Here is a 10752-nt window from a genome sequence, read left to right on the forward strand (position 1 = left end):
GAGACTTCACTGAAGGGCTAAGACAGTAAAGGAGGAAAATGCCCAATGCCATTTGATAATGGCAGGACTTGATTTGGGGCACACATTAAAAACCAACTGGGGTGGCTGGGTGCAGTGGCTCACGCCTGTAATCCCAGCACTTTGGAAGACCAAGGCAGGCAGATGGCCTGAGGTCAGAAGTTCAAGACCAGCCGGGCTAACATGGTGAAACCCTGTCTCTAGTAAAAATACAAAAATTAGCCAGGCATGGTGGCAGATGACTGTAGTCCCAGATACTCGGGGGGCTGAGGCAGGAGAATCACTTGAACCTGGGAGGCGGAGGTTGCAGTGAGCTAAGATTGCAACACTGCATTCCAGCCTGGGCAATACAGCAAGACTCCATTACAAAAATAAAATAAATAAGATAAAATAAATTTAAAAAAAAAAAACAACTGGGATATCCCAGAATTAATTGAGATACTTTGCAAACATTACAGGTTATGTATTTTTGTGACATGGAAAATTGTTATTTGTAAGTCATCTGAATATTTTTTGGCTTAGTCCTCTTAGTTGGAATATTGGGCCCAGTGTAACTTTCTACCCTTAAAGAGAAATGGTGCAAAGATCATCTAATCTGATTGCCATTATCTGTCACTGTTGATTGCCAGGATTGATGTGGTTATATGACTATCAAAGCAAATGTCCCCTTCCTCTTTGGATATCCTTTGTGTCTCAAATCTGAATACCTTCATCAAAAAGGAAGACGTTCTCTATCATGATCTTCCCATCAGTCAAGGTTCCAGCAGGAAACAGATGGTTCCTAATTATGATAACCTGAGGAGGGCTTATTTACAACAGAACTAATTATAAAGGTGTGGGCAGGCTCCAGAATCCTTCTCAACACAGAGCTCCAGGCTGCCTTAACCAACCAACCAGAGTTGACAAATGAACTGTACCTGTTTTTGAATGTGACTCATGTAGTTGCATCTTCCATAAGAGCCAAGAAAGCAATAGACTACTTATCTATTTTTATATAAAGACATTATAGATAGGCAGGAAATTCTCATATGCAACAAGTTAAGAGAGGACATAAATTCTGAACTGAGAAGGACCCACCTCTTAGCTGCCCAAGGCAGGAAACCAACACATCTCTGTATTAGTCCATTCTTGCACTGCTATAAAGACATGCCTGAGACTGGGTAATTTATAAAGAAAAGAGGTTTAATTGGCTTCTGATTCTGCAGGCTGTACAGGAAGCATAGCAGCTTCTGCTTCTGGGGAGGCCTCAGGAAGTTTCCAATCATGGCAGAAAACAAAGTGGGTGCAAGGTGTCATACATGCCAGGAACAGGAGCAAGAGGCAGTGAGGGGGAGATGCCACACACTTTTAAACAACCAGATCTCATGAGAACTCATTCACTATCAGGAGAACAGCACCAAGGGGATGGTGCTAACCCATTCATAAGAAACGGCCCCCATCATTCAGTCACCTCCCACCAGGTCCCACCTCCAACACTGGGTATTACAATTGAACATGAGATTTGGGTAGGGACACAGATCCAAACAATATCATTCTGCCCCTGGTATCTCCCAAATCTCATGTCCTTCTTACATTGCAAAATAAAATCATTCCTTCCCACCAATCCCCAGTCTTCACTCATTCCAACATTAACTCAAAAGTTTCATCTGAGACAAAGCTGGTGCCTTCTGCCTATGAACCTGTAAAATCAAAAACAAGTTAGTTATTTCCCAGATACAATGGGGGTATAGGCATTGGGTAAATACTTCCATTCCAAAAGGGAGACATCAGCCAAAAGAAAGGGGCTACAGGCCCCATGTAAGTCCTAAACCCAGCAGGGCAGTCATTAAATCTTAAATGCTCCAAAATCTCTTTTGACTCCATGTCCCACATCCCAACCATACTGGTGTGGATGGTGGGCTCCCAAAGCCTTGGCCAATGCTGCCTCTGTGGCTTTTCAGGGTTTAGCCTCCACAGCTGCCCTCATGGACTGATGTTGAGTGCCTGCGGCTTTTCTAGGCACAGGGTGCAAGCTGCCAATGGATCTTCTGGGGCCTAGAGGACAGTGACCCTCTTCTCACAGCTCCACTAGGCAGTGCCCCAGTGGGGACTCTGTGTGGGGGCTCCAACCCCACATTTTCCCTCTGTGCTCCCTAGTAGAGGTTCTCCATGAGGGCTCTGCCCCTGCAGCAGGCTTTTGCCTGGACACCTAGGCTTTTCCATACATCCTCTAAAGTATAGGCCTCAACTCTTGTACTCTGCACACCCACAGACTTACCACCACATAGAAGCCACCAAGGCATACAGTTTGCACCCTCTGAAGCAGCAGCCTGAGCTGTACCTGGGCCCCTTTGAGCCACGGCTAGAGCTAGAGTGACTGAGATGCGGGGAGCAGTGTCCCAAGGCTGCACAGGGCAGTGGGGCCCTAGGCCTGGACCATGAAACCATTCTTCCTTCCTAGGCCTCTGGGCCTGTGATGGGAGGAGCTACTGTGAAGGTCTCTGAAATGCTTTCCAGGTCTTTTCCCCATTGTCTTGGCTATCAGCACTTGGCTCCTTTTTACTTATGCAAATTTCTGCAGCCTACTTGAATTCCTCCCCTGAAAACGGGCTTTTCTTTTCTACCACATGACCAGGCTGCAAAGTTTCCACTTTTACCCTGTTTCCCCTTTAAATATAAGTTCCAGTTTTAGGTCATTTTTTTGCTCATGCAGGTGAGCATATATTGTTAGAAACAGCCAGGCTACATTTTGAATTTGGCTGCTTAGAAATTTCTTCTGCCAGATACTCTAAATCATCACTCTCAAGTTCAAAGTTCCACAGATCCCTGGGGCAGGGGCACAGTGCAGCCAAGTTTTTACTAAAGCATAACAAAAGTGACCTTTGCCCCAGTTCCCAATAAGTTCCTCATTTCCATTTGAGATTTCATCATCCTGGCCTTCACTGTCCATATGACTATGAGCATTTTGGTCACAGCCATGCAACCAGTCTCTAGGAAGTTCCAAATATTCCCTCATCTTCCTCTCTTCTTCTGAGCCCTACACACTCTTCTAATCTCTGTCCATTACCCAGTTCCAGAGTCACTTCCACATATCCAGGTATCTTTATAGCAATACCCCACTCCTCAGTTTCAAATTTCTGCATTAGTCGGTTCTTGAACTGCTACAGAGAAATACCTGAGACTGGGTAGTTTTTAAAGAAAAGAGATTGAATTGGCTCCTGGTTCTGAAGGCTGTACAGGAAGCATAGCAGCTTCTGCTTCTGGGGAGTCCTCAGGAAGCTGCCAATCATGGCAGAAAACAAAGGGGGACTGAGGCATCTTACATGGCAGGAGCAGGAGCAAGAGAGAGAGGAGGCGGTGCCACACACTTTTCAACAACCAGATCTTGTGAGAACCCATTCACTATGAGGAAAACAGCACCAAGGGAATGGTCCTAAACCATTCATAAGAAACCACCCCCATGATCCAGTCACCTCCCACTAGGCTGCACCTCCAACACTGGGTATTACAACTGAACATGAGATTTGCGTGGGGACACAGATCCAAACCATATCAATCCCTAACTTCATAGAGCTTTATTACACATCATAATCATCTTTCTAATTCCCACCCATCCAGCACCTTATCCGGAAAACATTCAACAGATATATCTTAAATCATATTGAATTGAGTAAAATTGAAATAAAATGAATACTAAATAAATGTTAAACCCATTGGTCTAAATCATAGCTCTTGACTCCTGTGGGATCTTCTTATTTCCCCAGGAGAGAAGACAAATCTCACTTTTTCCCCTGTAGATGGAGGCTGATACTTTGCGCATGCTATTTCTTTCCTTATTGCTCAGTGACCTCCGTCTTCTCAGTAGAGTGATATGCAGGCTGTCTCCCAATCTTCACATCTCTCTAACCTTACACCTGCTTGCTTGTCCACCCACCTATTGAAGCAGCCTCCTTCAACATTTTATGATAGCATCTAGAGCTGTTGTTCTCAAACTTTAGCATGCACATGCATCTCCTGGAGAGAGCTTGTAAAAACAGCACAGATGGCTGTGCCCCACTCTCAGACCTTCTGATTCAAGCCAGTGGTTTGCAGGTTAAAGAGCACCCAGGTGATGCTGATGCTGGGGTCCACGCTGTGAGAAGCACTGACTTGGGATTGTTCACAATCCTCACTGCAGGTTTGAATTACCTGGGAAGCTTAAAAAAAAAAAAAAAGAAATACAACAGGCTGGGCACAGTGGTTCATGCCTGTGATCCTAGCACTTTGGGAGGCCAAGGCGGATGGATCACCTGAGGTCAGGAGTTCGAGACCAGCCTGGCCAACACAGTAAAACCCTGTCTCTACTAAAAATACAAAAATTAGCTGGGCATGGTAGTGCATGCCTGTAATTCCAGCTTCTAGGGGGGCTGAGGCAGGAGGATTGCTTGAACCTGGAGGCGGAGGTTGTAGTGAGCTGAGATCGTGCCACTGCACTCCAGCATGGGTGACAGAGAGACACCATCAAAGAAAAAAAAAAGTTTTTTTCAAGTTACCAAAAATAGTATTTCATGCTTTGTACTTATTTTTAAAAGGGACTTTCACATCTAATTCTCCTTTGATCTTCCTGACAGTCCTACACAGCAGGCGGGTTAGATGCCATTATGACCATTTGTCATTAGTGAAAAGAGAAAACAGTGTCATTTTGACCATTTGTCAAAAGAGAAAACTGCTTAAGCTCTACTTTCATACATTCTGATTTAATTGATTAAGAATGCGGCCCAGGTTTAAGGTAACACAGGTTATTCTAAGGTGCTATGGGATTGAGAACCACTGACACAGAGACCATGGGAAACAGCAGAGATCAGGAAAAGAGACAAAAGGCCATAGGAAGAGGACAAGCGATGGGTTCCAAGTTACAAGTTCAGTGTGGTTTTTGTTCCCACTAGTCTAGTGAAGTGTGATGATTAGCAGTGGTGTCCCTGCACCAGTTTTGCCTCAATCTCAGTCTTTTCCCTTGATCAGATCATGTTAAGCTTGTCGAAGACTCTGACAGAGGGTTATTTAAAAAATACTTTGTGCTCCTAGAAAGGTTAATTTTTTGACAAAGGTACCTAGTAGAGCTCTTTATTGGAAAGGAGCAGGGAAAAGCAAACGCTAAATTTTAGTTTTTAAGGTGTGAGGAGAAGCTAACAGCAAAAGATAAAACATGGTATGTATTTGATGGCAGAGCTTTTTAAACCATCTGTGCATGGCCATTCTTGCTGATGTTGTTTTTATATATAGCTCTCACTGAAGGTCTAGCCCAATTTCTGGCATCTAATACATGCAAGGATGGTTGGATGAGTTAAGCTAAAGGTGACCAAATCTCCTCAGTCACTTCAAAGTGGTGGAGCATTGGACTTTTGTCTTTTATTCTGTATTTCTTAGCTTTCTGGCATCACATTGTTTTGGCACTCATTTTGATTGACTCTTCTTGTAAAACTAGCCTTGTTGAAATGACTATCTTAATTTCTGTTATAATTAACTATCTTAATTTCTGTTATAACAACTCAGATACTCTTTCAAAGTGGAATCATCCTGACATGGGGTTTATGTCCAATAATCCTAATAATACTGAAAGTGTTCACTGTGCAGGCTCTCAACTGTCTTACCGTCTTGTTTTGTAATGGATTTGATGCCTAGCAATACACACAGTCCCATCGTTACTCCAAAAGTGATTTTCACTCAACATGACCAGCAATGTTACAATGCTTTTTTGGGTTATTATCTCACAGTGTCATATCTTAGCCACAGGCCATTGCACTGGGGCCATAGCCTCCAGAGAATAAAGCCAAAAATATTCTTTCAAGCGTAACCTGTTTACCTATTTCAGGTAAGGGATTTTTTTCAAGTTACCAAAAATAGTATTTCATGCTTTGTGCTTATTTTTAAAAGGGACTTTCACATCTAATGCTCCTTTGATCTTCCTGACTGTCCTACACAGCAGGCGGGTTAGATATCATTACGACCATTTGTCATTAGTGAAATTGGGTGTGGAGGGGTAAGGGGCTGACTTGCGCTCAAGGGACCTGCTGTTGAGTGGTGCAGGCAGGCCAGGATGCGGGCCTCAGGGCCCCAGTCCATCTTCCTCTCTCTGTGCTCTCTCCTTTAGCCAGGCTAACTGTTCCTAGCTTGAGGGCAATGACAGAGAGAAATTTGAAAATCATTGATGGAAATGCCTGGGAAGAGCTGGGCGTGCGGATCAATAGTATTAAGAGTTGTTCTGCTCAGTTTGCAGAGAGAAAAGGGCATAGTACTGAGGAATAAAAGCAAAACTGCTGTTCAGCCCTCCCAGCAGCCCCTCTTCTGTAGCAGGAATGCCTTCCCATAAGCCCAGCATTCTCATTCATCCCATGGGCACGACTCCAGGCGTGAGAGATTATTAATTTGTTTAACATAAAAAATCAAATGAGCCCCTATTATGTGCCAGCCGCTGTACTAAGTACTAAGAACACAGAGATAAATAAGATGTAATTTGTGGTTTTGGAACATTCATAGTCCAACTGAGCAGATCTTCATGTACACAGGTATCATCAATGTAATGGATAAGGCCATCGTCAAAATGGGGAACTCCATAGACAGAACTACTACCTCTGCCTGATAGAATCAGAGGAGGCATCTCAGCTTCCTTAAACAGTGAATGTGCTACTGGGCTGTCCTACTGTGCATAAGGGAGTGAAGGTAAATGAGGCATTGTGGCCAGGGTGTGGTGTGGAGTGAATTCAAGCATTATTCTTAGTGCAATGTCAGGTGGTAGAAGGCTGTTAGCAGAGGAATAAAACAACCAAGCTATGTCCTCCCTGCTTCCCAACTTCTCCTCTGCCCCTTCTTAGCACTAAAATACTAGGAAGTTTGACCAGGACTGGCAGTTAAAGCATTCTCTTTATTCCATCACACAAAGATGAAAAAGCTGAGGCTTAGAGAGGAATGCCATCTCATTCAAGATCTCACACTTGTTAAACAGCAGGCTGACCCAAGCTGGTGACGGGCATGCATCATACTGCCCAAAGCCACTCTGAAGGATAGGGCACCCCTGGGCTTTTTATCACACCTGAGATCTGCTAAGTAGCAGAAACTGGGAAATACGAAGAGGAAAATAGGAGACTATTAGTCAAAGGTATCATATAATAGAGAAAGGTTTAGTAAAATAAGGGCTCTAAAAGGCCACTGGATTCGACAATTAAATCATCGATGACCCTATCAAGAACTGATTCAGTAGAGCAGGGCTTCTCAATCTAAGCACTGTGGATGCTTTGGATTGAATGTTCTTTGCGGTGGGGGCTGTCCCATGCATTGGAGGATGTTTAGCAGCACCCTGGCCTCTATCTACTGGATGCCAATAGCACCCTCTCAATCGCAACAACCAAAAATAACTTCAGACATTACCAAATGGATCCTTGGAGCTAAAATCGCCCCTGCTGAGGACCAGCACAGTAGAGCTGTGTGAACAGAAGCCAGACTGGAGGGTTAGTGAGGCCTCAAACCTGGACCACCCTTTCGAGAGGTCTGGCAGCCAAGAGCAGACAAGTGAGAAGCATGAGCTGGAGAAGGAGGCTGGTGTAAGAGGACAGCTTTGTTCATTTGCTATTGTTTTAATGAGTTTTATTTCTAATGGAGAATATATTTGTTTGCCATAAGGAAAGAAGCAAGAAAGAGGTAAAGGTTAAAGGTAGGGGAAAGTCACGGAGTAGCATCCATTTAATTATTTCACAAACATTAAGCATCTCCAGTTACCAGACCCTGTGCCAGGCTCTGCAGATGTCATGGTGAACAAGTGAGAGGTTCCTTGTTCAAAAAATCAAAAATATTGAAAAGTTTGAAATGGCAATGGAGCATTAAACCCCAAGCACGAAGCCCTTCTGTGCAGGGGTGGAGTGGGAGGGTGTTCTGTGCACCTGCTCAGATCCTTTGCACAGGAAGCCATCCCTGGTTGTGAGTGAGGCAGAGGTGGCCCTGGCCTCACGGAGCATAAGCCTCATTGTCTGGTGAACAGGATAGACAATAAATGGAAGTATAACAAGCACTGGGGTATGGAACATGCAAGAATATTGTTGCACACTGTAGCACACCTAAACCAAGAGATTATCAGACAGAGGAAGTGATACTGAAGCTTTAAGCTATAACGTTCGGGATTACTGTCGGTTAGCCAGACAGAGAGGAAGGAAAAGAATGGTAAGGCTATGAGGAAGGGCATGCAAATCTGGAAGGAACCAAGAAGAGATGGTTCTGGGTGAAGGACAAGATGGGCAGATTCTTGACAGGTAGCCAGATCATGAAGAATCTTTCAGAACATTGAGTGTTTTGACTCTGTCTTGTGAGCACTGTAAAGGCATACTTACTTTTCAAGCACAGAGTGGTATAATCAGATCAGTCCCTTAGAAAGATCATTCTTTATGGGCTCGAGGAGGACCAGAGTGGGATAGGCTGGGCAGCAACTGGGAGAGATGCTGATGGGCTGCTTTCCCAAGGTGGTGGTGGATGGAATCAGAGATTATGTGGATACAGGACTCTTGGTAGTTGATTGACCATTAAGAGTGAAGTTCAGAGAGGATGATTCCCAGTTTCATGGCCTGGACATCTCATTGGGACTCCATGCAAGACTACTTGGAGAGGAAGACGTATGGGGGAAGAAGATGAATTAATTCATTTGGGACCCTTGAAGTCTGATGGCCCATAGGAGTACAAGACAGCAGTTAGAAGGTGGCCAGGAACTCAGAAACATGACTGGAGGTTTAGATTTTGGAATCATGAGCATATTGATGCTTTGGAAGTCATGAGTGTTGATGAGATCATCCAAGGAGCATGTGTGGCATCTGGGTTAAATAGCTACTAAATGAGCATCTATTATGCTCTCTATGCTCTCTTAGGAACTGGGGATGTAGTAATAACCAAGGCTGGACAGAAATGCCCCAATCCTCATGGAACTCACAGGTTCTCAGGAGGAAGTTTCCAAAGGATATAGAGGGGATAGAATTCAGCGCTTCTCCCTTTCCCCTGATCCCACCAAGTCCATCTACACTTGTTCAGTCTTCCATCTAGGATACCTCTTAGAAAACCCCATCTCCTCCTACTTTTAGAGAGAGGACCTTATTTTCTGTCATTCTCCATGAGGACTTTTGCATTTCCTCTTTCCATCTGTCTGAAAATGCAGTTACCTTCCTCTGGTGCTGAGTTGCAGAACACCCAAGTTAATTCTGATTTTCCTTTGTCCTGAAATGCAGATACGGTTTCAGAGATCCAGACTTTAAAATCAAGGTCCTCAAAACAATAAGCAGTTGTAAATGCTAATGAAAGCTGTGACCTTGGTGTTCTGGAACTGGCAGAAAGCCCATTAGCTCTGTGCAGCAGAACTAATCTCTGTCGGCCTCAACAAGCCAGACCAACAAAACCTACAAGGGTTTTGTCACTTCTCTAGGGAGATGCTGTAATATGCAAAGACAATGCTACCTGCTCTGCATACATTTAAAGCATTTTGCCACTACATTCTCTACCAGTCTTCTTTTTCCAAGGTCAAAACTGAAGTGTCCTTTATTTTGGGCTTTTATTGTTTTGTTTTGTTTTGTTTTCAGTCTTTCTACGCAAAAAAGAAAACTTCAATTTATTTGATTATTTCTTACGCTCAGCAGTAGAGACAGCAGTGTTCAGACTGAAAAAAAGGCAAGATCCATTCTTAAATTTTTAAAGAAAATAGAAGGCTCACATATGGCAATTGATGGCACGTGGCATTTAAACAGGAACCCAGAGATTTTTCAGTTCACTGTAAATGGAGAATCATTTAGCCATAGTCCATGGTAAAGAAAAAACCATTTGAGGCATGGAAACCATTTTGCCGCTCAGACATATTTTATAAACCAGGGTCACATATATAGTAGTAGCAAAGCTACTTAAGATCACTTGAAAGTACATTAAACATTTAATTTTGGATGATTCATTTTATATAAAAATGTATCTCCAAAAATCATTGCCTTTGACACCTAGCAAAGTGATCATGTTTAGATATATAGTCAGGAATTGTTTTTAATTTAATGTTAGTTTTAATCAGATACAACTAGTGAAATCTACTGGCAAGATAGGAACAAAGGAGATACAGTAAATTCAGAAGGCGTCTTGACTTTGATTCTTGGAGTTATCAGCTCCTTGGGATGACTGATACAGGTGACCACGTCATTGTGCTCTGCTGCTCAGTTTTCTGTGTTAACCAATACTTAATAGATGCACCAGGTACATCAATCATCAAATGAGCCAAGCAGATGGCTGCTTTGCTTGGTGAAGATGGCAAGATGCCCTGGGTGTCCCCTGAAAACTTTGATGACTAGAATTCCAAAGCTGGAGCTTTATGCCTTGGGTTTGTAAATTTGTCTCTGTTCAAAGACAAATCTCCCAATGAAAGGTAAAATTTTAAACTAAAATAAGTCATCTTCAGTGTAGCTCAACTTGAATGAATAAGCAAAAGCTATCAATTTGGAACTCCTCTATAATTCCAATACTGAACATTGCAAATCTACATGCAACCCACTCTGTCCTGCTTCCCCGCTGTCCCAGTAGAAAGAGCTGTTCCTCTTCTACTCAAAAATAACGCCACCCCATCCTTTGGATCCCAAGCCCTCCTACCTTCTCAGGACTCATGCACTATCAATTGGGCCTCTTCCTTTTTTTTTTTTTTTTTTTTTTTTTTTTTTGCGGGTTTTGGCTCTTTTGCCCCGGCCGGGGGCGCTGGCCTGGGCTCCGCCCCCCGCC

The 10752-nt window shown here is 43.5% G+C and overlaps 1 protein-coding gene across 9 annotated transcripts in view; it reads left to right on the forward strand.

The window, feature by feature from the left end:
- PHACTR1 (phosphatase and actin regulator 1) overlaps nucleotides 1-10752 on the forward strand; it is a 575876-nt gene that overhangs the window by 539141 nt on the left and 25983 nt on the right. The gene's annotated exons all lie outside the window — the stretch shown is intronic.

Source organism: Theropithecus gelada, chromosome 4 (assembly GCF_003255815.1).
Source record: "Theropithecus gelada isolate Dixy chromosome 4, Tgel_1.0, whole genome shotgun sequence".
In the NCBI taxonomy this organism is placed as follows: domain Eukaryota; kingdom Metazoa; phylum Chordata; class Mammalia; order Primates; family Cercopithecidae; genus Theropithecus; species Theropithecus gelada.